Source organism: Neodiprion pinetum, chromosome 2, assembly GCF_021155775.2.
Source record: "Neodiprion pinetum isolate iyNeoPine1 chromosome 2, iyNeoPine1.2, whole genome shotgun sequence".
NCBI lineage: Eukaryota > Metazoa > Arthropoda > Insecta > Hymenoptera > Diprionidae > Neodiprion > Neodiprion pinetum.
The window spans coordinates 9,238,827-9,260,800 of record NC_060233.1 but is presented as its reverse complement, the minus strand read 5'-3'; the positions used below and the strand labels follow the sequence as shown (position 1 = coordinate 9,260,800).

Genomic DNA, 21,974 nt, shown 5'->3' with positions numbered 1-21,974 from the left:
CTCTTGGCAAACAGTAATAATGCGAAATGACACGTGGCACTCCTGTCGCAACATCAACAAACACCCACCGCTACATCGAAAAGGCAATCGTGCCCCGATGCTCTCTCTATCTCTCCTCACTCTCGCCCACGTCTCCACCACACGCGTTATACTATTCCCAGGAATCACTTCGGCATTACGATGTACGTACGTACATGCGTAGCTGTTCAGGGTGTGCGACACCCGCGTGTGTATCTTTCGCATACTCGCGAACTCGCGGAAAAGCCCTTGGTTTTCCATGATTCTTTGTTATTATAACGCCATCTCCAACCCTCGATAGATTCCTCACTCGCCTCGCTGCATGATTGAGCTCTGGATTTTCAACGTGCCTGCATCCCCCTCACACACGCGGACCGAATGGCACTCGTGTAATAATTGCGAATGCCTGTATCAGTGGCTGGCAGACTTGTCGACACGTGCCGACTCGTGGCTATAAGACCTTATCGTCACTCCTATATCGCTGTTCCCTATTATCCATAATATATAATATATTCTTCTTGTAGCCTGCTCGGCGAGACGAGGGGGTTGAATTCGCCCCGTTCACCCCTCGCCCGTCCCTCGGGCCCGCTTCTGCTTGCCAGTGTCGACACCCACCTACTTATGCAAATCATTTAATTTAACCCCCAGGATCGAGATGGCATCTACGGTTACTATTCTCGTATTCATTGCCTACCCGGGAGACACGCGGATAAACGCGTTTTCGGCCCAACGATTGATTTTTCCTCGCGTGCGTTCTTCTCTCTCCCTTCTAATTCTAAATTCTCAAGTACGCTTATCGTAATTTTAAAAAAAGGAAGGGAAAAAAAAGAAATAAAACGGAAACCTGTGAAACGAAATACCACCGGATTCATGACCATGGCTTGTTCAAATTATAGGATTATGAATCATCGAGATAACTTCAGCGGGTAAATTGACTGTGGAAAATTACCGTTATATCGATTACAAGTCTGCGTGCATGAGCACATGTGTGCGTTCACCGAGGGAAATTCGGAACGTCCGGAATGACGCATCGAAAACGGGATCATTTCGTCGTTTTACAACGGTGCGAACGAGCCGGCTAACGCTGGTGAATATCCGTGTCTACAAATACGGATATCACGCCCCGGGATACCGCACAGGGTCGGTACCGAGTCGGCCAGTGATCGAACACGAGTCCAACTGACTGCAGTTATAATGCCGTGCAGGCTCGGTCATTCGATGATTCCGCCCGCCCGGATCAGGAGCATCGTGTGAGATACAACGTGTCCCAGTCACTCGAACGCCGCGTCGTATCGACTCCTTCATCCGGCTCTGAGACCTGCGGAATTATTTGCCCTGTGATTTTGTCAAGATTGGTATATAAAAAATGCACGCTCTTGCGTATCCCGACCGTAACTGCAGGTGAGATGCGTTGTTACGCGATGCATGGAGCGCGGAATGGGACGACATGATGCGTGAAATTATTCAACCGGAACGATGATTTGTTTCAACACGAGGAGTCCTCATCCGCCGGCACGTTTTCACTGTTTGTCGCACGTCGACGTCCCGCTTGTTTTTCACGTGTTAAATGAAAAACAGATCTAGCACCCGGTTACGGGGGATTCCTCGAGCATCCCGAGGACCGTTCGTCAAAATTATTGCGGTCGTTTCGTATTCAAAGCTAAAACGCGACGGTCCGTGAACCACTTGAACTGATCTATATACAAGCGTTATGCGTTTTACGGTTGAATCCCATCTTTCAAAAACCGGTTGACGCTGTTTTACGCGTATTATAGGTACTCGAAAAATCGGTGTCTACTACAGATTTTTTCCGCGTTTTTCACCCGGCTTGTTTTGCCTCGCATCGGTCAGATACGCCAGACAGGGATGAAAAAACACTCTGTTTTATTCTCGAACGAAACTGGAATTGGATAAATTCATCCGCGCGTTGATGTAATCACCGCGAGTAAGAAGACGCGGATGCTGTTTCTCGTACGGCGAAGATCACCCCCGTCATGGGGTATAACAATAGATTAAATCGCTTTAATCGGATGTAATAAATCGTATAGCAGCGGTTCAGCACGAGTGTATAAGTAACGACCGTAATTTCTGGGTAAGCATCGCTTCTGGAGGTTAGATTATGCTCCGCAGGTTTTGGCCCGGGCGAGACTCGGCTTATTTTTATTGCATCTTCCCCGCGCGCGATCGCGCGAGGTAATAAGAGAAAGAAAGAGGCAAGGGAGGAGTACATTTCAGACAAGACATTAGCTCCGCGTCTACCCCAAACTATATTCCAACAACAATTTTCCAAACGAACGAGAGAACAACAGAGTGTGTGCCTGGGACATAAATTCGTTTCGTAGTGGTTGGTAATAACGGGGCAGATCTCGAATAAATATTATTGCAGCAGCAATCGACGGAGCAGCGGTCTTATCCCCGTCTCTTCCTTTCTCACGTCCCGGAGGCCGACCGGACGAGCGAGAGAGAAAGAAGAAGATGGATAAGAAAAAGAAGAGCAGAGGAGGAGAAAAATACTAGAATAGAGTAGTCACTCCACTCTCAATATACTCAATAATAAAATGGCCCCTTTGTCCCCTTTCCAGCAGCATCTCGTATGACAGAATGTTTACCCTTGTGGGCCGCTGATATATTGAAAGGATTTCGACAAGACTGGGACCTCGTAGCTTGTATCACGGCGTTGCAACGTCTCCGGATAACGGTATGCGTTTGCGTCTGTGTCTATGCGCGCGCTTGCGTGTGTGTTTGCCGCTTACGCCAAGGGTTGGTCGTCCGGGGGGTGAAGTTGGCAGCAGCACCGACGCAACAGCAGTGGCTGATACTCGACGAGACAGCGTGACGTGTCAACGAATCCCCGTGCGCGGAAGGAAACGCGAGCGAAAGACACTCCGGCATCTTTTGGCAGGGAGAAGTTCGACACCCCGAATCCTGTCTCCAGACTCCGTTCCACCCTTTGCCATTTTGCCTAAGCATCAGACGGTGCGGCATGCTTCCGATTCAATCGGTTTCATCGAACAGTTCCGAACGGCAGCGGCGCATCAATCTTGATCTCTCGCGGATTCTGACGGAAACGCGTTTCCCATAATCCGCGGTAATCTCATAAATAACGGCGTCGATGTGTGGACCCCGTGTATAGGAGCGGCGACATATGTAGGTACATCGTACGTATTTCCAACTGCCCTTTCGTTCCCGCGAACCCAACTAATGCCGATTCGCATGGCGGCGTGAGACCGACTAAATCTGGCCCGTCATTTGACGCAGTGCAAACACATCAGCCAATTATTTACAGCTTCCCTATTCGAGGATCACACGCGTTATACCCCCAACCCCGTCGAATGACGCTATCCATTTCTCTCCCTACCCTCCCTCTCTTTTTCCGTATATCCCGGCGGTTCCGGCTTTACATACGTTACATTGTCCGTGTATGTACGTTGTATTTCACACCGAATGGAAGAAAACAATCGTGCCGGATGAAGGGGATGTGCGGTTCGAGAACCGCACCTGCGCGGATATGCCGCTCTTTATTCTCTCTGCCTGTCGGCGCAATCTCGGCAACAACGTTGAGTTACGGATGTCCGTCAAATTGCTGTAATAAGCGAATGCGTGCCGAAAAACTAACCGTGCTTCTTACGGTTAAACGGATCGGTACGATGCGCTTTTCGCTTTACTTGTAGCGGTGGGTAGGCGAACGAAACTAGGTACATTAATTCGGATGAAGAAGCTCTTGGTGGGGGATGAAGGAACTTTGATACTCCTATTCACGTTGCGTTCCTCTACGTGTATTATAATAATGACTTTGAGCACAGAATGGAGCTGGCTGCACGGTGCCTGAGTCAGCCTGCTTAGCTGCGGATTGCGTGAAGCACACCGGGGCGTGAGAGACGACAGTAGCACTGCACGGCAGCGGCCATTAAGCGACGGAAGAGCGAAGAAGAAGGGCGAGCGGGGTGGCCTCGAGGGAAACTCGAAAATCGGCTGCTTACGACTTGATTTATTTATCGCGGCACACAATGCCGCGACGAATTGCCCCCGGTTGACTCGCCACGCGCCGGATTAGCCGGCTAAGTGTGTCCAACCCGTGTCTCTAGACGCGGGTGACTTTTAAGCACCGGGAATTTTCAAGGTCCTTGTAAAGATTTTTCATATTCCATGCGAATCGGCCAGAGATTTCTTCCGACAATGCGGCAGGGATTGAAATGCTGGAGGAATATTCCTCGCTTCATCCCTCAACCTCTGCTCGGTGATCAACCGAATGACGAATGGGGCTCGGAAGCACTTATGACGTGCGATTGGAAGCGACGGGGATCACCCGCAGCTTTGTTTTCTGCTCCAGTGACCCTAATGCCGCTGCGCCGCTCGGGATTACCCTGGGTGATCAGCTATGAAATTAACTCAAATTCTTAGATATAACCTCCAACGTTATAACCACGCGTTCGACGTGCCGCCTGGCAGCCTGATTCCGGACCCTTATATTCACCACCCGAAAACTACCCTTTACCCTTCCGCTAAACTCCAACGATTGTCCAATTCTCATTATTAGAATACGAGTGGTTGATCGTTCTGTTTCAATTGCATGCACTGCTCGCTTATAAAGACTTCAAGCGAATTTCCGCCACTCCAAACTCCTCTACGTGACTTGGAGTGATTTGGTACGACTTGATGTGCGTTCGAAATAGGTACTTTTCACTATGACTCTTGGCATGTTTGATAACGCTATCCGGAGTGAGTGAATAAACAAGATCGGTACATGCTTCTGTAACAGTGGCGATTTCACAGTTGGAAGAGTGGCACGTTTTCCTTCCATTCGTGAAAATCATGCGGACATATTTACGTATGTATCTTGTGGGTGATAATTACGTCGTGATGGTTAATTCGCCATTGAACCTTATTTCCCCACCGCACAGCAAGCACCATCGCGTCGTAGTCTGTTGTTTACGTGTCGACTGGGGGAAAGATTTTCATGGCGTGTAAGGTAGCGGTGCCAGGAAGCATCGTCAGCGACGGGTAAAATCCTCGGCGTCGAGGATTCGTCACGTTTTCGAAAATGCGATGAAGATATAGAGCCAGACTGGGGCGGTCGGGTGGGTTGACTCTGGGTAATGGGAAATTTCTTCGCGAACCGTCGAGAGCGTCGATCGAACGTCCGTGACGTCGAAAACGTAGAAATCTGCTTTCCAGATCCGTTTGTGCATGCGCTGCGATCCGGAAAGAGAGTCAGGATTAACGCCCGCGGATCATCCTTGCAGCTGCACCAGCCGTCTCGCGCTCTCGAACCATTGTGCGCCGGCATCGGATGGATTTTCTCCTTTTGTACGAGTCCAACGATCCGGCTCAAGCTCCGTGGTATATCCGTACAAACTTATATATTTTGCCAATATTGCAATGACTGCGTGATATATCTACGGCATACGGACGTATATGCTAAACGAAACTCCCCGGGATGGTACTACGGGACGAATTGCAAAACGCGGTGATCCTTATACTCCGAAAGAAGAGTCGTTCGCGTTTGATATCCTGTGCAATGGAGGAAGATGTCTAAAGTTTCAATGGTCATGGCGATGGGCGGATTCTCGCTCGCGCGAATGTTTTCCGTTTTATTTTTCACTATAATACAGTGACGCAGCTGAGATTTGAAAACTCGGTGAAAAATTTCTACCGCTTCGAAAAATCACATAGTACTATAGATACATACTGAACTGGGTGCTATAAAAAAAAAAAAAAAAAAAAACTACTTCAATAGCAATGCGTGTTTAAAATTCAAAGCCTGAAACAGGACTATTTTTATACTGATGTTGGCTTTGTTCATTTTGTGACGTATGAAAGCTTTTACACGTCTTTTACCTATGACGACTACTGGATCGGAAGGGGTGATTTCATCTTTTGTAATAATATCCTGGCAAATTATTCACTCGAGGAATAATGAAACTCGAGAATCGATCTTTTTCTTCAACACATAGAAGATCCCGGTGGATTAAGTCTTTCCAAAATTTCCCCACAGAGAGAGGGTGTCTTAGCCTGGGTATCTCGGGCTGCTTATATGCTTACTCAACTTACGAGGCAGGTAAGTAGCGTTGTAAGTGGTTGTAGACAACAGGCCCGTCGTCGTAAGCAGCAGCCGTTGCCTAATGAAACTACAAATCTCTCCCTCAGGCGCACGAGTATGTAGCACCTGTTTTGTGTTCCTGGTCTTCGGACGACGGGGCGTGGAACGTAAAACATGCTCGTTGTGTCCGCACGTGCGAGCCATTCAGAGTGTGGAAGGTGAAAGATTTATGCAAAAATAACAAAAAAAAACACGGCCAATTTCTTCACCACGAGTAAGTGTTGCGACTAGATTCGAGGGTACGATATCACCATCCAACCATGAATGATGCTGTACGTGTGTGACTGACGTTTCCGTCGACGCCACGTGAATTTGAAAACGTACGTATCGGTGGATGAGCATTAAACAGCGCCGTGTAGTCATTAATCCCAACTGTGTAAAATCAGTGTCTGATAATAAACGCAGTTTATCAACGCTTCGGACAAGTCGGAGAATTCATTGGTCGAAACGCGCGTTATACGACATTCGGAGTTGTACGTGTAGATAGGTGTGTGCAGTGTGTACCGGCGTAACCTGCAAGCTCCGGCCGAATTCGAGTGCCAACAATAATCATGACACGCTGGATTGCCTGCAATGACAATAGAATTGATGATTTATTGATCGCCCAGCGACACCGTATAATTGTTTTACAACGTGCTGGTGTGTTGAGCGTATTGGTGGCCTCGTAAAACCGCTCGCAAACTGTCCCCTGCCCCGCAGTCTGCCCCCCCCCCCCCCCCCCTTCATCCCCCGGAGCTTTTCAATCCGTTCCATGCAACCACATATTGTACCGTATTACGAGAATTATTGCGAAACACCAGAGCTGGAAAATTCTATTTGTGTGGTAATAGCAGGAACGAAAAAATTGTGTTTTTTTTTTCTAACAAGAAAGGTATCTCCCAGATCGATCTTTCCGATTAGATTTCTTTTGTAATATGTTGTAGTAGATTAAAAACTAAGCGACACGTATTTTTTTTCATATGCCATCAGACACTTTGAGGGGGTGAAACTACTATCCAATGTAAAGCATGTCTGGGGGTGATTTGGCAGTATTAGTCACAAGAACGTAATATTTTTTAACCAATCCAACTGGACAAGTTTTCTCACAACGAGAAATGAAAAATGTAATTTTTTCAATACAAAAAAAAAAAAAAAACAACTCCCAAATCGTCCCTTGACATGCTTTACCTTCAATAGAGTGGTTTCATCCCCCTTCAAGCGTTTAATGGCAGTTAAAAGAAATACGTGTCGCTCAGTTTTTATTCTACTACAACATAGTGCAAAAGAAATCGAATTGGAGAGATGGGCCTGAGATACCTTTTTTGTAAGTAATCTGATTATTGAGGAAAGTTGAGTAAATTTTCAATGACCAATTCTTTTTGAACCAGGCAGATTGAAGTACGTGGCTCGAAAAAAAAAAATTCTCATCAGTATCATTATAAGACGTGGTGTCGGATCTTCCGCAGTCTTTCGATTAATGACACAATTGTGGTGCGTGTAAACATCGTACGTGCAGCATGTTGGGATGAATACGGATACGCGCGAAGATGAGCAGAGGTTTGATGGCTCGTAAAATGATTAATTTGATAAGAGTACGCGGCTGGGAATGTTTGCCACCGCCGTAAAGTCTGTTTGCACGTTTGTCCGTTTTCTTATTTGTCAGAATTTATGTTCAAGAGCTTATTTGTACGTCCGACTATCCGGTCGACTGAGTGGTTGGATTCAGATGTTTCGTTTATCCGATTGCTAATCAGTCGAGCCGGTCCGTACGTCGCTGATAAATTTGTCACACACTTATTCACAGTGCACGCCAAGCGTAACAAGCATATCAGCATCGATTTGCATATGAGTTACCTATTCCTAATTCTACAGTATGTAAAACAGCGATACTGTATTACGCATCGCAAGACCTAAACTCTGGGTGAATTTGTGCCGGGGAAAATAACCCCTGGCTCAGAAAGGGGGTGGGGTTGGTCCAGGAAGGAAGGGAACTCCGCGTTACTTACATCTAGGCCTTGCCACTCACGGTTATGGGGTTTAGAGCCAGGGGTGGGTAAGCCTGCAGCGAGTGAACGTGGGGTGTATTTGCTCGCACACGCATAGAGACACGTATTTTAACGGGGGTGACTCGGGCTCGACGGAGACTCAAATTACCCATCATTTAGAACTCGTTTTCACCATGAGTGCAAGTGCATACAAATGTATGCTGATTGGGGCGACGGGGGGATGCCTTATTTGATTATACACGCATATCAACAAAAGCTCTATTCGATTATATCGAGCCCGTGCCCACCGGATGGGAATTCCCCGGTATTAATCTAGCGCAATAGCGCGTAGGATCGTTTGTCATTTGCCCCCCTTACCACCGACTGCCTGCGGCCGTGCTTTCCGACCTGGCGAGGATCTGCGTCTCAAGTATTTTTCCAGGATCCACCTTTGAACAAGTCCTAAATAAGCGCGGTGGTCCGATGCTGGGTGAAAGGAAAACGGGCGAGATCGAGTGACCGTTGAGCACTTTGCCGGGCAGATGGTGTTACATTTTTGGCTGCAGATTCATTGCGGTGAATGGGAGAGGCGCGAAACGGGTACCTTTTGACAAATTCGATTCGCGTGTCACAGCCCGTGAAACACGGGAGTGGCTGGAAAAGTGGCGTAGGATGTTTTTCTCGGAGTCCTCTAAATCAGCTAAATGGCTGGCAGGCGGGAACCGGTGTAATGCGCCTTGTGACAGCCATGGCAGGCCAGGCCTTCGTGCTGCCTCCTCGGGGGCCGCTGAATATTTCATATCCGGAGCGAGAGGAGAATCGGCCCTAGTAGACGAGGAAGGAAACCGAAAGAGAGCGGGACGTCGAGGGGGTGCAGAGCCGCCGCCACCCTGCACTGTCACCTCTATCCGAACGTAAGAGCCGTATGCCTGTTCATCAGCGGCCCCCGTTTCGTTCGTCTCCTCGACCTCCGACCCACAGGACTTCTCTCGCGCCTTGCTCCTCACTCCAGAGCACGAGAGAACCGGCAGCGGGAACGTACCACTCGACGACTCCGAATTATTCACGTGTAAAAGTGCTTACGCAGAACAGGGAGATCATTTTTTCATCACTCCGCACTCGGGAGGATGGATCAGAGCAGGTGTACCTGATCTCCGCGTTCCGTGCCTTCGTGCATCTTGTATAGACAGTCGCTTGGGTGGGGCAGGGCATTGATATAGGCGTGGGTTGTTTCACTGAGAACGCAATAATTATGCAATCACACTCGTAATGGGCTTTTCATGGTGTCCAGTCGATCGATGTACTACGCCAAGTATGGCATACAATCACACGGTAGCTAGCTTGGTACTATTCTCATAACATGGCAGCGATAGTGGGTGATATGAGTTCTCTAAAAAAAGTGATTAAGTTCATCGATGGGCTTGCACATTTTGTTTCGCTGTCTTGTATGGACGTAATGGATCTGAAGTGTTCAAGTGAAATTTCGCATAACTTTAATTCGAGGAAAAGGGAAACTGTGGAAACCTGTCGAAAATTCAGTACATTACGCTATGACCAAACGGATTTGACAACTTATGTGGAACCGAATCGAAACGGTAAATCGGACACCTGGTCTCGTATGTGTTTAAAGCCTCGGATCGTAGTTTTGCAATACTTGAGTACGGAGTACTTTGCAATTTTTATTATCACTTCGTATCCTCAAGTGAAACGTGCGAGAATATTATCGTTTACAAAGACACTCCTTCCTTCCTCAGTGGCATATCTCTCCACGCGATATGATTTGTATCCACTTGCGAATCTTTGCTGTTTAATTGCATTTTAGATGATCTTACGTGTAATGGAGAAAAAGTTTCTCGCGTAGGGTAGAGTTGTGATTCACCTATGCGTCCCACATCTACGAACACCTCTTCCCGGACACGTTAATTAACGCTCTACGGAAACTGGAATGTGTGTAACCACACATGTGTATGTACACTCAATTCCGGCACGGTTAGGTATCATCCGCACATTTACAGTATCCGCACTTGCCCGTGTGGATTATTAATTGGTGTTTGTTTCTAGTTCGCTGCGGCATGGTTAAGCTCTGGCAGCTGATTGCAATAATAATTCCATCCTGTCAGGACGCGGCACTATCACTAACTTCGATCCGTCGCCTACGCGCCTCCACACATGCAGCGGATCGTCACGTGTGTGCAAATTATCTTACTTTCGCCTATGACAGTGGCGTCGAACAGAGATTGGGCACGCGTCTAATCATCCCTTAATTAGCGCCAAGCTTCCATGGGCTTATCGCGATTACCGAGCCTTGCAAGGGTCCTTCAGGATCCCGTGGTGCAACTTCGGATGTGCTACGACGACTGGAGGAGAAAATCGAACCGTATTTCCTCCGAATTCTGACAGTAGAAACCGGGAAGGCGAACGCTTGTCGAGAGTAAATAACACGTTGGGTACCGTGGAGATTAAATTTCGATTTAACAATAGGGAGCTGCAGAAGCGAACGTCGGGGATGTATGGCATGTAAACAAGTTGTTAACAGATCGATTCTAGCTGTCCGCTTTCACTCAGAGTGAGTGACTGCAGTCAGCCACCTCGACAACCTAATACCCACCTTGGGTACCACGGTTCCCTCATCATTTTAGCGCACACGCATACATTTTGCACCTGGTCCCGATTCTGCGGGACCTTCTTCGCTCGTCAACGGTGTCTTCGTTGAACCGTGAAATTTCAATACACTCGAATCACGAAATTTTGACGAAAGGTTCTAAGAGTGGAGACACATTCTGGCCTACGTGCGTTGGTTGTGATTTTTCAACTGATATCCTCACCTGTCTGACTTCTTGGTCTCGATCTGTACTTCGACTTTTTGCCTATCAAAACAAACAGTTTCACAAAGGGCTTACTTCTTTTGGAATGACTTCGAGTGACTTGGTGAATTCAAAAGACTTTGAGTAATGCCAACTAATCTCGAGTGGACTGATGCAAATTTAAATCACTGTACTTTGACTTTTTGCTTATCAAAACAAACAGTTTCACAAAGGGCTTACTTCTTTGGGAATGACCTCAAGTGAGTTGATGAATTCAAAAGACTTTGAATAATGCCAACTAATCTCGAGTGGACTGATGCCAATTTAAATCACTGTATCGATTGCAAGTGAACTCGAGTGATTCGAAATGAATTGAGTCGACTCCTGATGGAATCTATACCTGGTTGACACTGCATGATTCGAGTTTGAGCAACGTTGAATCCATTGCTCTAAGCGATAACTGAAACTCCGATTCGAACGACTTACGTTGAAAGCTCAAGAGAGACTCCTCTTGAATTGGAGTGCTTTGATGAAACGGGTAATTATAATAATGCGGCGAGGATGCAGCCTGTGAGTAGGCAACCGAAGAGGCTCCTGAGTGCGCGCAGCAGTCGGATTCGAAGCGAGTGGTTCGTTTCTCGCTCGCCTCGCTCGATCACTCGGCCGTTTGTCTGTCTCTATGTATGGCTGGTTCGTATAAAGCTTGTTTGCAGAAGCAGCGAGTTGTTTCGACAGCGCGCGGTGCGCAGGCGACGAGTGTTTGTCAAATGTTTGACCAAAATGTTTGACATTTCCGTACGGTACCGAAATTAAATGCGATGTTTGATTGCCAATATACAAAGTGTATATGCACGAGGCATATAAGTAGGTACATATGTACATGTATGTGGGTATATTGTGCATTAGTGTTCCATGCTGCGGCAGTCAGGAACCCTCTGATGTTCGTTCACTGACTAGCCTCGTATATTCGTCAAATACAAAACCACACGCGTTCAAACATACATGCGTACGCATACATTATATACCCCGTCGTATATAAGTATCAATATCATATACAAATAATGGGGAATCTCAGTGAGCTGACGTTATCAAATACCTGCCGTCATTTTTCCAAACCGCGGCATCGTTGCACAATTGTCAATCAAACAAGGTTGATACGATTCTTCATTTTTCGTCGACTTTTCCCATCACCTTATGAAGTCGCAAATTTTTCATACCTACCCAAGAAACTTGATTTACCGAAGGAATTGAATCAGTTTATTTTTTAGGTTAGCGGTTGTCAAACTGGCCAACTGGTACCGTCTCGAATTGAACCTGAGAAGGTCTTTCATGTCGGAAGAGGTGGGACTTTTGAAAGCTCCTAAGCCATCGCTGAGTACTTTTGACGTGACTCCGGTCTCCCAAGTAAATTGAATTCGGAGTACAGCACAGAAGAGAAAATTTCGGAAGGATAACGAGACGTTTAAAGCGTACCAGACGTGAGTACAATTACAGTAATTGATAGAAAAATGCATTGTTGCCATAGTTGTTGTCACTCCCAAAGCCCGGTATTAATTTAGAATCACAAACCTGATTATACAACAATTTTCGTACAATACTCGTTACCCTCGATTGTCTCATGAATTCCAAATCCAGCCGAGGTGCAACCGAACGCGTGTCACAAATCACAGTTTATTCTAACTCCAGGCATACGCTGGATGTTGTGGTCGTTCCTTCAACCTTGAATGTCGAAATTGTGTTGTTACCATCACCGTCGACAGCCACTGAAGCGCTGAATTACAGACGCGTGCATCGTCATGCCTCGTTGGTTCCCGTTGCCGTTCGCATTATGCTCCTTGTCCGACCTTTGATGCGGGAGCGGAGCGCTAGATGAATGAACGTCAAATGATGCTGAGTGGATGTCAGATTGGCGGTGACTCCGTATTTTTCAACAGTCGAGTTCTCTCGCGTGCTTCCAATACTGGCACGCATCTCCCATGATTAACTGTTACGCAGTGATACCTACCTGTGTTCTTTTTCTCCTATGTGGCCGCGTAGCTGCGGTTATAAACGCATGGATTTGATAAAGTTCGACACCAGGAATCCTGTGCAATTTCCCACAACCAGCACGTCAGACTTCCAGACCCTGGGGCTGCAAATTCATCTCGTCTGGTCCTTCGCGCATACTTATTCCCAGTCCTTGCGCGCGTACTTAAAACGACTCGGTAGGCGCACCGTCTAGGTGAGTAGAAGGATGTATACGGTGTAAGTACGTGGGTGAAAGTTAGGAGAATGAAAAAAGTTGGCACGCCCTCGAGGGAGCGTACCGTAGTTATAACGGACTTTGGAATAATCTTCATTGAAAAAGTTTCCTCAAATCTAGCGACGTGAAAGTGTAGCCATCCTCCTCGTAATACGTACAATACCGTGAGCTGTGCCCCCACATTCTGCAGAGACAAAGCTCTCGGTCTCGTCGCACCGTGGAAGGTGTGTAAAAACGGATGGGGCAAAAAACGGTCGAGACAGAAATACGATAAAAGGTAATCGAGGCACCGAGTAATTTGTCTGGTAGGGAAATTTTTCAGACTCTTATGATCGGTTTCAAGTATCTTTCCATGCATCTGTGGATAAATTTATGTACAGCAAAGAGACCAAGAAGATGGCATAGCTCTCTTTCGGCTTCCATATCGGACCGCTTTCGGTTTGGTTTACAGTTTAGTGGTCCCTGAGCTGGTAAACGAGCGCGGCAGAGTTCTATGGAACAAAAGTAAGTGCCGCTCCAGTTACAAGGAGCGTTTGTGATCCTAAGTAAACAGGGACCAGTAAAACAGCTCTCCAAGCGGTTGTATAACCAGGATTAATCTTCGCACCTGGCCAACTGTCGACTTGAGAGACCGTCCCGAAGAACTTTGGACAGATTTTCATTTTGCCGACGTGGCTCGTTCAAAGCGGGTGATTTCGACCATTTTTTTTTTCTCTCTTTTCCTTTCGTCGCGCGTCCTCAGGTTCACAAATGAGATCCAACGTCATCAGAGTTAAATTCTATCACCATTCCGAACTGTGCGTTCACTACAATACAATATGCATCTTCCTTTCCGGACGTTTTGTCGTCTATAAATATTACCGAGTTTTATAACTGACAGCTGAAATACGTGTGCAGATTTTCTCCAGCGATTGACGGATGGACCGCCTAGGTATATACACATATACTCTTGCGCACATTTCCGTATGAATAAAATAGAATCTATTTGTCTCCTGGCAGCAGAATGCAATTTTAACTTTATTGGCCAGAGCGTAGACGGTGGTACGTTTGCATTAATTGATTCCACTCGAGTGTAAAAATCAGTCGAATGTAATGGATTGATTTTTCATTACTCGATAATAAAGGTTTGACGGTATTCTTTTTATTTTTCGTGAATATATGCGACGAACGGCGTGTTCGAGAAACGAATGTTCGTATCTCGTGATGCAACATGCGACACAGATTACACAACCGAAAGAAAGGACCGACTGCAGGGGTGGAGGGATGAAAATGAGACTGTTGACTCGTTTAATAATTTTGTTGATGCCAGCGACATCTGCTTCTCGGTGACAATCCTTTCACTCGGTTCGCTTTCTCCGTTAGTCGTTTCACCCCTTCACCCTCCCCCCACCTTCTTCCTGCAGCACCTCCTGTCACGGTTTTGTTTAATTAATCATTTTGTATTAATAAAAGCCCTCCTAATGAATTCACTGATTTCACACCGTTAATACGAGTTTAATTTAAATTGAATGAAGTGCCGGATCCCCTGCAACGCGTCCCCGTCGCCACCCCGATGCCCGCCCCGTCATGGAAGTGAGAGCTCTACCCCTGTAGCAAATCGTTTCTTCGTTCTTTTTCCCGCCCTGTTTTATCGATCTTCATTCTATCCGCAGCCTCGTTGCTGCTGAAATGCTCTCGAACGCTTTGCTAAAAGGTTGTCGATTTTTCAAACCGCTTTATTGCCCTCCTCTACGCTCGATTCGCGTTTCTCCGGCACCGCAAACCACGATCCGAGTATAGTACCTACCCTGTCTATATGCCATCAGCGCTATTGTACAAAACCTTTCAATAGTAGATTCTTCTGTCCTGTTTGTACTACGAGCAAAGGTTCCACAGAAGCATTCCCTAGAAACTGCTGCGACACGCTCATCGCTCCCATGACGAACTCTCAGAACTATTATCGAAAACCCGATTTTAGGATTAAGGTACTCTGTACAGTTTCATCGAAGTAAATTTTTCCAACTGATTGAAATTGATGTAAAATCAAAAAACGATTTTCCAAAACTTTTTTTTAGATGAAACTGTTCATTTTTGAAGATTTTTTGTTTTCGTTTCAGTTCAATATGATCCAGCTTTTACCTTTAGCATCGGAATATCACTTATATTATAACAAAAATTTATGAAACTTGAATTTGATTCTATAATACGTTGAAACAAGTAGCTTTAATTCCTTACCTGTTTGACGTTCAATAACCTGTCAAATTTTCGATATCAGAATCAGCGTCAAATAAATTTTCCCCAAAAAGCATGCGTTCTTGGTTTTTTCTTCGATAAATGAACATCTCGCACAATATTCACGCATTACAAAAAGAAGAAGAATAATAAAAAAAAAAAAATATCCATAGGTAGACAAATATTCTATGAAATTTTTCGACGCACAAATTCATTGAAAACTCATCGTTCAGAATGCCTTTCTTAATTATATTTAAAAAATCTCAGATCCGTCCGGAAAAGCGTCGAAGCGAACAATATATTTATAAAATACCGATTATGAAAACCGCACGTTAAATACGTAATCTGTATAAAGGATCTCCGAGTGCGTGCAGGATATTTGATGTCGAGTCGATGAATGCCGGTGTTTCTTGGCGGGTCGGTCAGGGTGCGCCACAGTGCCCGCAAGCTCGCGGAAGATCCATAGGCGCAGACCACCTCCTCGAGCAGCTTTCAAGCTCTCGTGGGCGGGACCAGGAAAGCCGCACCTCGAACTCCGCCTCTCCACCATCATCCCCCAGGAGTTGTTCTCCCCTCCATCTTCCCCCCCTTCCCGCCCCCTTCCCGCCCCCTTCACCCCCTTTCCCCCCTTTAACCGTCTTCCTCGATGCAGTCTGTTTTTCTCTTCGGCTACGTTACGTTGTGCGTTGGCATTAGTATTTGTCGCTACATGTGCGAGCTGAGACGGCACGGGCTCAGCGACGATGCTGGTCCATCTCCATCTCCATCTCCATCTCGACACGCCAACGCCCACGAAGAAGACACACACAGACACACACAAATTATATACACTACACCGAATTGTACCCAGTAGTACCTACACGTTGTCCTGGCAACCTTCTCACAGGGTCCTGCATTATGCTATCGTTGTTCATACGCGATGCATATAATACCGTATAACATCGCGTTCGCGATATCCTCCCTACTCCTGTTCTCGTCTCCCTCCGACTCGAGCTTTTGGCCACCCTTGAAGTGAACCAAAAATTTCATATATCAGCTTTGTAGAAATTTTTTGGATAATTTTTCGTTAATCTTTTTTAGGTCGTTCATGATTTCCAATCACGTTAAGGATTCATAGACAATACTGAACGGTACATTGTACCCTTTACGAAATATCATGAACTATATTTTATCATTCAGTAGATCAATAGTTTTCGAAAAAACAAACATCGAGATTTTAAGCGTGAGATTCTCTAGAATGTGTTTAGACGGTTTTTGTTATTACTTGGCCGCAATTTTGCGAGAAGAAAAGTATCTTGAAATAGTTCCGGATTTTCATGCATCGATCGATCTAGATTTTTTTTTCCCCTTTGCTCTCAAGTGTTGAAAGAGTAGATAGATTAATGAATTAGTTAATTAAATTAAATTAATCATATTAGTCTAAAATAATTGAATTTTCCATTGATGAAGAGAAATTTATAGACTGCCTCGTACGTTTCAATCGCTGCAGGATGGTTGCACGGTTATCTGGTTTATAACCAGCTCCTATCATATCGCCCAGCCATGGGTATAAATCGCATCTTTTAATTTGCTCCCAGTCTTAATCCGTTCGCCCAGCGACGGACTGAGATAAGCAACGCTCTTCTCCAACTGCACAAATCTTCCGTTTAATATTTATTTTATTCAAAGTCTCGGATAACGCGTATACATTGTAGCTAGCTAGCTTATCAGACGTGGCTGCTGCTCACGAATGCAGAATGAAACTTGTGCAATAATATTAAGCCGTCGTGCTTGCAGCCAATGGTAGATTAAATACGTTTTTCTTAACCTTCTATTTTTCCCTTCTCCCCCGTGTTCACCCCTCCGTCTTTCTGTTTTCCTCGAAAATGTTTTCGATTGTGAAACACTAATACACGGGAAAAAGTATTTTTTCGCATTGAAATACTCACGCTTTATACTCTGAAAAAATATAACGCCTGCAGAGATCAAATAATTTTATTTACCGATTTAGCTAAGTGTAAGCTTTGTATTAAAACTGTTTGCTCGCGTAACCCTTTTCATACCGAAAATATCAAACTTCTACGTTATTTTTATCTATAATAAATTCTCCATTCAAATTAAAAGCTATCTGAAAATAGAATCTTGCTGGAACGAATGTTGAAATGAAATAATCTTTCGGTGGGACGGTTATTCGACTTTGTGATTTGTATGAGAGAAAAATTTTCGACATCTCATTCCCCGTTATTTCAGTATTCAGAAGTTTCAAATTCCAAATACTTGTGAGCATTTCTTTATTCTACATATTTATAATTTTCATCAGGTGCAATTTTAATTCTGATAAATTTATCGAAAGTAACATATTTGTGGTCGGTATGGACAGAATATTTTTCTCCACTACAGCTGAATAATCAAACAACGGAGTAATTTTAATAATTTGAATTTGGATTTTATTAAATGAAATTTTTCACTTTTTTCAAAACTTACTGTCAACAAAAATTAATTAGTACACAATGAAATGAGAAAGAAACTATTTTGTTACATAAAGAAAAAAAAAAAAAACATACGAGTCATTCGAACAGTCGCGTATCGGTAGGTGATCCCACCCACAATCATGAGTCATTACAAAATCAAAGATGAATCGTTTTGAATAAATATGTTGTATCGGAGAAAACCACAGTAAGAGAGATTAGAAAAAAAAAAAGAAACGGATGTGTTAATATCTGCTGTAATTCGTCGTTAAAATTTTTTCATCCAGCGTGCACTAAACTTTCACAGAGGGTTGTGTAAATGAGAGGCGTTGATTTTATTTCACGATTTTTTTTTTTTTTTTACTCTCATTTCCTCAACTTACACGGCGAGTGGGGTTCGAATTGGCCTGTTCGCTTTTCCGCGGCAGCTAAATAATACCCGAGGCAGCATCAGAGACCTTCCGACGGAGGTTTTCTAAGTCGTGCGAGGGTTCTCCCACGAATTTATTCAGTCCACCAAACTTTGTAGTACATCGTGTCCACCCAGAGGGCAGGTCTTCGTCCCCGTGTACCTTACAGCGTACGCGTTATACCCACACATAAACACACGGACACGGACGCACCCGCGAAAGCAACACGGAAAGCCGAGTTTCGTGCGGCCAATACACGCGTGTCTAAACCTCCGGGCATATATACACGAGTCGCGCTTTGTCCGGTCTCTCGCTCGCAATTAGGGTGGCCCCCATCCCCCCTTATCCCACCTCTCGCGGCCCCCGGCCGGCGGGGATCGCCGCTAAGTAGAAAAGCGTGTAGCCACCCCTGAGCCCAGGAAAGGTGGTGGATGGCGGCGGCATCGGGCACGTCGACGGACGGCTGACAGCAGCTGACCACCGTGCCACACACAGTCGTCGGGAGGGGTTGGCCTCGACTGGGAGCTGAAAGAGGGGCTGAAACTTCACGTGCGATGTGTCGTCCATCCCCCTTGTCCGTTCTCCACGGTTTATACGCGTACCTACCTTTTATAATCCGACCCCGGGGCGAAGAGTTTTCCGCCAAATTTTTTCTTTACACACTGAGAAAAATTTCATTTGTTACAGTAACTAGATAAATTCAGTAAAACAGGTTTCGTTAAAAAAAACTGTTTGAATATTGTTCGAATTACGAAAAACGAGGTACGCCTAACCATTTTGCGCTATCGTCGATCCTTTTTTGGTTATTGCAACGAAAAATCGACTTCTGAGGTTCACTCTACTTTTTTAGTTAAATAAGGCTGCAACGTCAATTTATTGTTGCACAAGCATTAAATTTTCGCAACAGTTGCAAGAAAAACTAGTAACAGTGATCGCAATGAGAAGGAATAATAACGGATACTAGACTTTCCGGTAACAGCTAGAAAACTGATTTTCATTTTTTACCTAGAACTATATTTTTCGATTGTGGTAAAAACTGAAAATAGTTAAGGACTGAGCGGTAACCGGGAATAAAAATGTCTCTCAGTGCCCGATTATTTTGTAGATGAGAAATTTTATTCAGAGTTGATGTGCTTTCGGTTTTTATGATTTTGGGCGGTCAGTGTCAGGCACCAGAATCACCACGATAACGAACCAGGGTCGCAATATCCGATTTTCGAACAGGTTTAGATCTGATGCGAAGAATTTGAAAATTAAAATCTTCGAGGTATAGAAATGATCACGTTTGAATCGAAGGTGAAAATATCGAGGGGGTATTCACTTACGGATTAGGTGGCAAACGATTCTAGGATTTCGATGATTTCACGCAATTTGCAATAATTTTTCACGGTTTTAAGCTATTTCACGTGATGTATAGCGATTTCAAGCGACTACTGATCGAAAACTACTCTCTAAATATGAATCAGTTACAAGTATACTGCTAGAAAAAATCAGTGTGTACACTGAAAATCAGTGAAGTATCAGTGAAAAGTCACTGGAATCGTTAGTGTATACGCACTGATTGTTTCCAGTGGTATACTTACAACTGTGAATCAGCAAATTTTCACTGACTTAAATTTAGAGAGTAACTAATTTGTGCTTGGATTTCGAAAGATTTTGATTTTGATCAATTTTCGCTTACGATTATTATTTCATTTCTTTGTTTCCATTAACTTTTATCAACCCCCTCAATTTCCTCAATTTGCAAGATTTTCATCTTCGGAAAATTTTATTTCGACAAAGTGTAGGTCATACGTCAGGTCTTCAATGTTAGTAAAAAGTTCCAGATCTGTAAGTACAAAATGTACGACGTACGTCGATAAACTTGTATAAAATACACAAACTTTTATGTACTTTATACGTGCGGATGAAAGCTGCTACCTCTATGGATATAATGGATACGCCGTATCGTGTATCTGTATAAGCTGGATACTTTGTCGGCACCAAATTCTCTGTTCTTCTATTTTATTTTCCTTTTTTTTGCATGCGTCTAACATCGCTATAATAATACATATAATATATATAAACATACCGTATGCTTGTTCAACAAGAGAATTTCATACCACCATCCATCTTATCGACAAAGTCGTTTTCCCCACTATTACGGTAACTGGGAAAAATTTTTAAAAAAAGCACGAGCGAAAGAAAATTTGCGTGATTTTCGAGAAAACAGCATGCATCTGTTAGTTCTAATATTCTGTAGGGCAAATCTGGTACGCCTACGTGCAGGTATTTGAAACTATTGTCTACTGTTTGAGAGATGTGAAGCTACAGTCGCAAATCCAACTCGCAATGACGAGTCAATATCACGGTATACAAAAAATTGATGAATCAATCTAAGCGATAATCCATTATGAGGACTCGATTTGTTTTTTCTCAATTCCAGTATTTGGAAAATTGTTTCATTTTTTCCAACGAATTTATATCGAATTGATAATTGAGACCTTTTTAATACTATCTGGTGATGACAATTCCATAAAGAAATTGATGCCGTGACGAACAGTGGTGGATAAGAGAAGAAAAAAGTTTAACTTCAAGTCTCCTTAACGAAATCGATTGGTTGGAGAGAATGAAAATGGCGATTGGCACAACTCTACAAGGTAAAAATCCACGTCCCCTGTGACTCGGCGAATTACGGACATAATCGATAATACCATATCCTAGGCGAAGGCGTAGTGTAAAAAGAAGTTGAACAAGGTGAGCAAGATGGAAAACTGATGTAGCTATAGATACGTGGCGAAGTAGTTACGGAGGATTGCCTCGGTGCGATACACTCTCAGGTTGGCATCGCCGCATGACTGTGTAAACCGGGCGTATAATGACACGGATATACGCACACAGGGATAAGGGGATGCAGGGTGTATAGCTATATACTAATACACCTACCGTAAACGGGTCCCACAGCAAACTGCGGAACACTAATATTACTCGAGTACCTACATACCATTATACATAGCGCTGTATAAGGGGCCGGTGGACCAGTGGCTGGGCTGGTTGGTAGGTATCCTTCGGAACACCCCACAAGGGTATCGTTTGTCTAACCACCCCGGTAGGCGGTGGAGGGGCGACGCGGGGCGCCGCAGCTTCCCTCGTCAAATTAATAGTAACGGTGATAAGGCGTAAAAATACCTTACGAGATGTCCCGGACCTGATCCTCAAGGACGGAGGATCCGTTGCGTGGATAACGCGAGGTGGATTCGCGGATTCGCGGGTACCTGGACTGCACGCAACACGGAGCGCAGATAGCAGAGATTGCCGAGAGCGGGTGGAGGGGGCGTCGGGACGCTGCCGCCGGCGCCTGGCCACCGCTGATACGGTCAGCCGGAGGATAAAGTAGATATTAACAAGAGATGATCCGTTAATGAAGCGTATGTTCGCCACACTACCCGTTTCGCCTCGCTAGTTATAACCCGACCCCGCCTCACCTCGCCCATTACCCGCGAAGCCTTTCCTGTTATCTTCCGCGGACACCGCTTCCCCGGTCCCTCCGGGCACCCATCAACCCTGCCCCGATGGTTATTATTAAACTTGCCCAACTACGTCAACGCCCGCTTTCAATTAGCTCGTCTATAAAGACCTTTGGATATAATACGCGTGTACGCAGCTACCTTGTCACCACTACCAACGTTACCTCGACCATGTTCGAGTCCTTTCCGAAGAGACCGTGATTCCGCTCGTATATCAATGATGGAGTCTGCATGGGACACCAACCAGTCGATACTCAAATCTACTCCAATCC

General features: G+C 45.0%; 1 long non-coding RNA gene across 1 annotated transcript in view; it reads left to right on the top strand.

Annotated features, from left to right (window-relative positions):
• LOC124211787 (uncharacterized) overlaps window positions 1-21,974 on the top strand; it is a 90,116-nt gene that overhangs the window by 51,862 nt on the left and 16,280 nt on the right. The window contains exon 3 of the long non-coding RNA XR_006881515.1: window positions 12,155-12,364. This is a non-coding gene — a long non-coding RNA (uncharacterized lncRNA). The remainder of the gene's footprint in view (window positions 1-12,154; window positions 12,365-21,974) is intronic.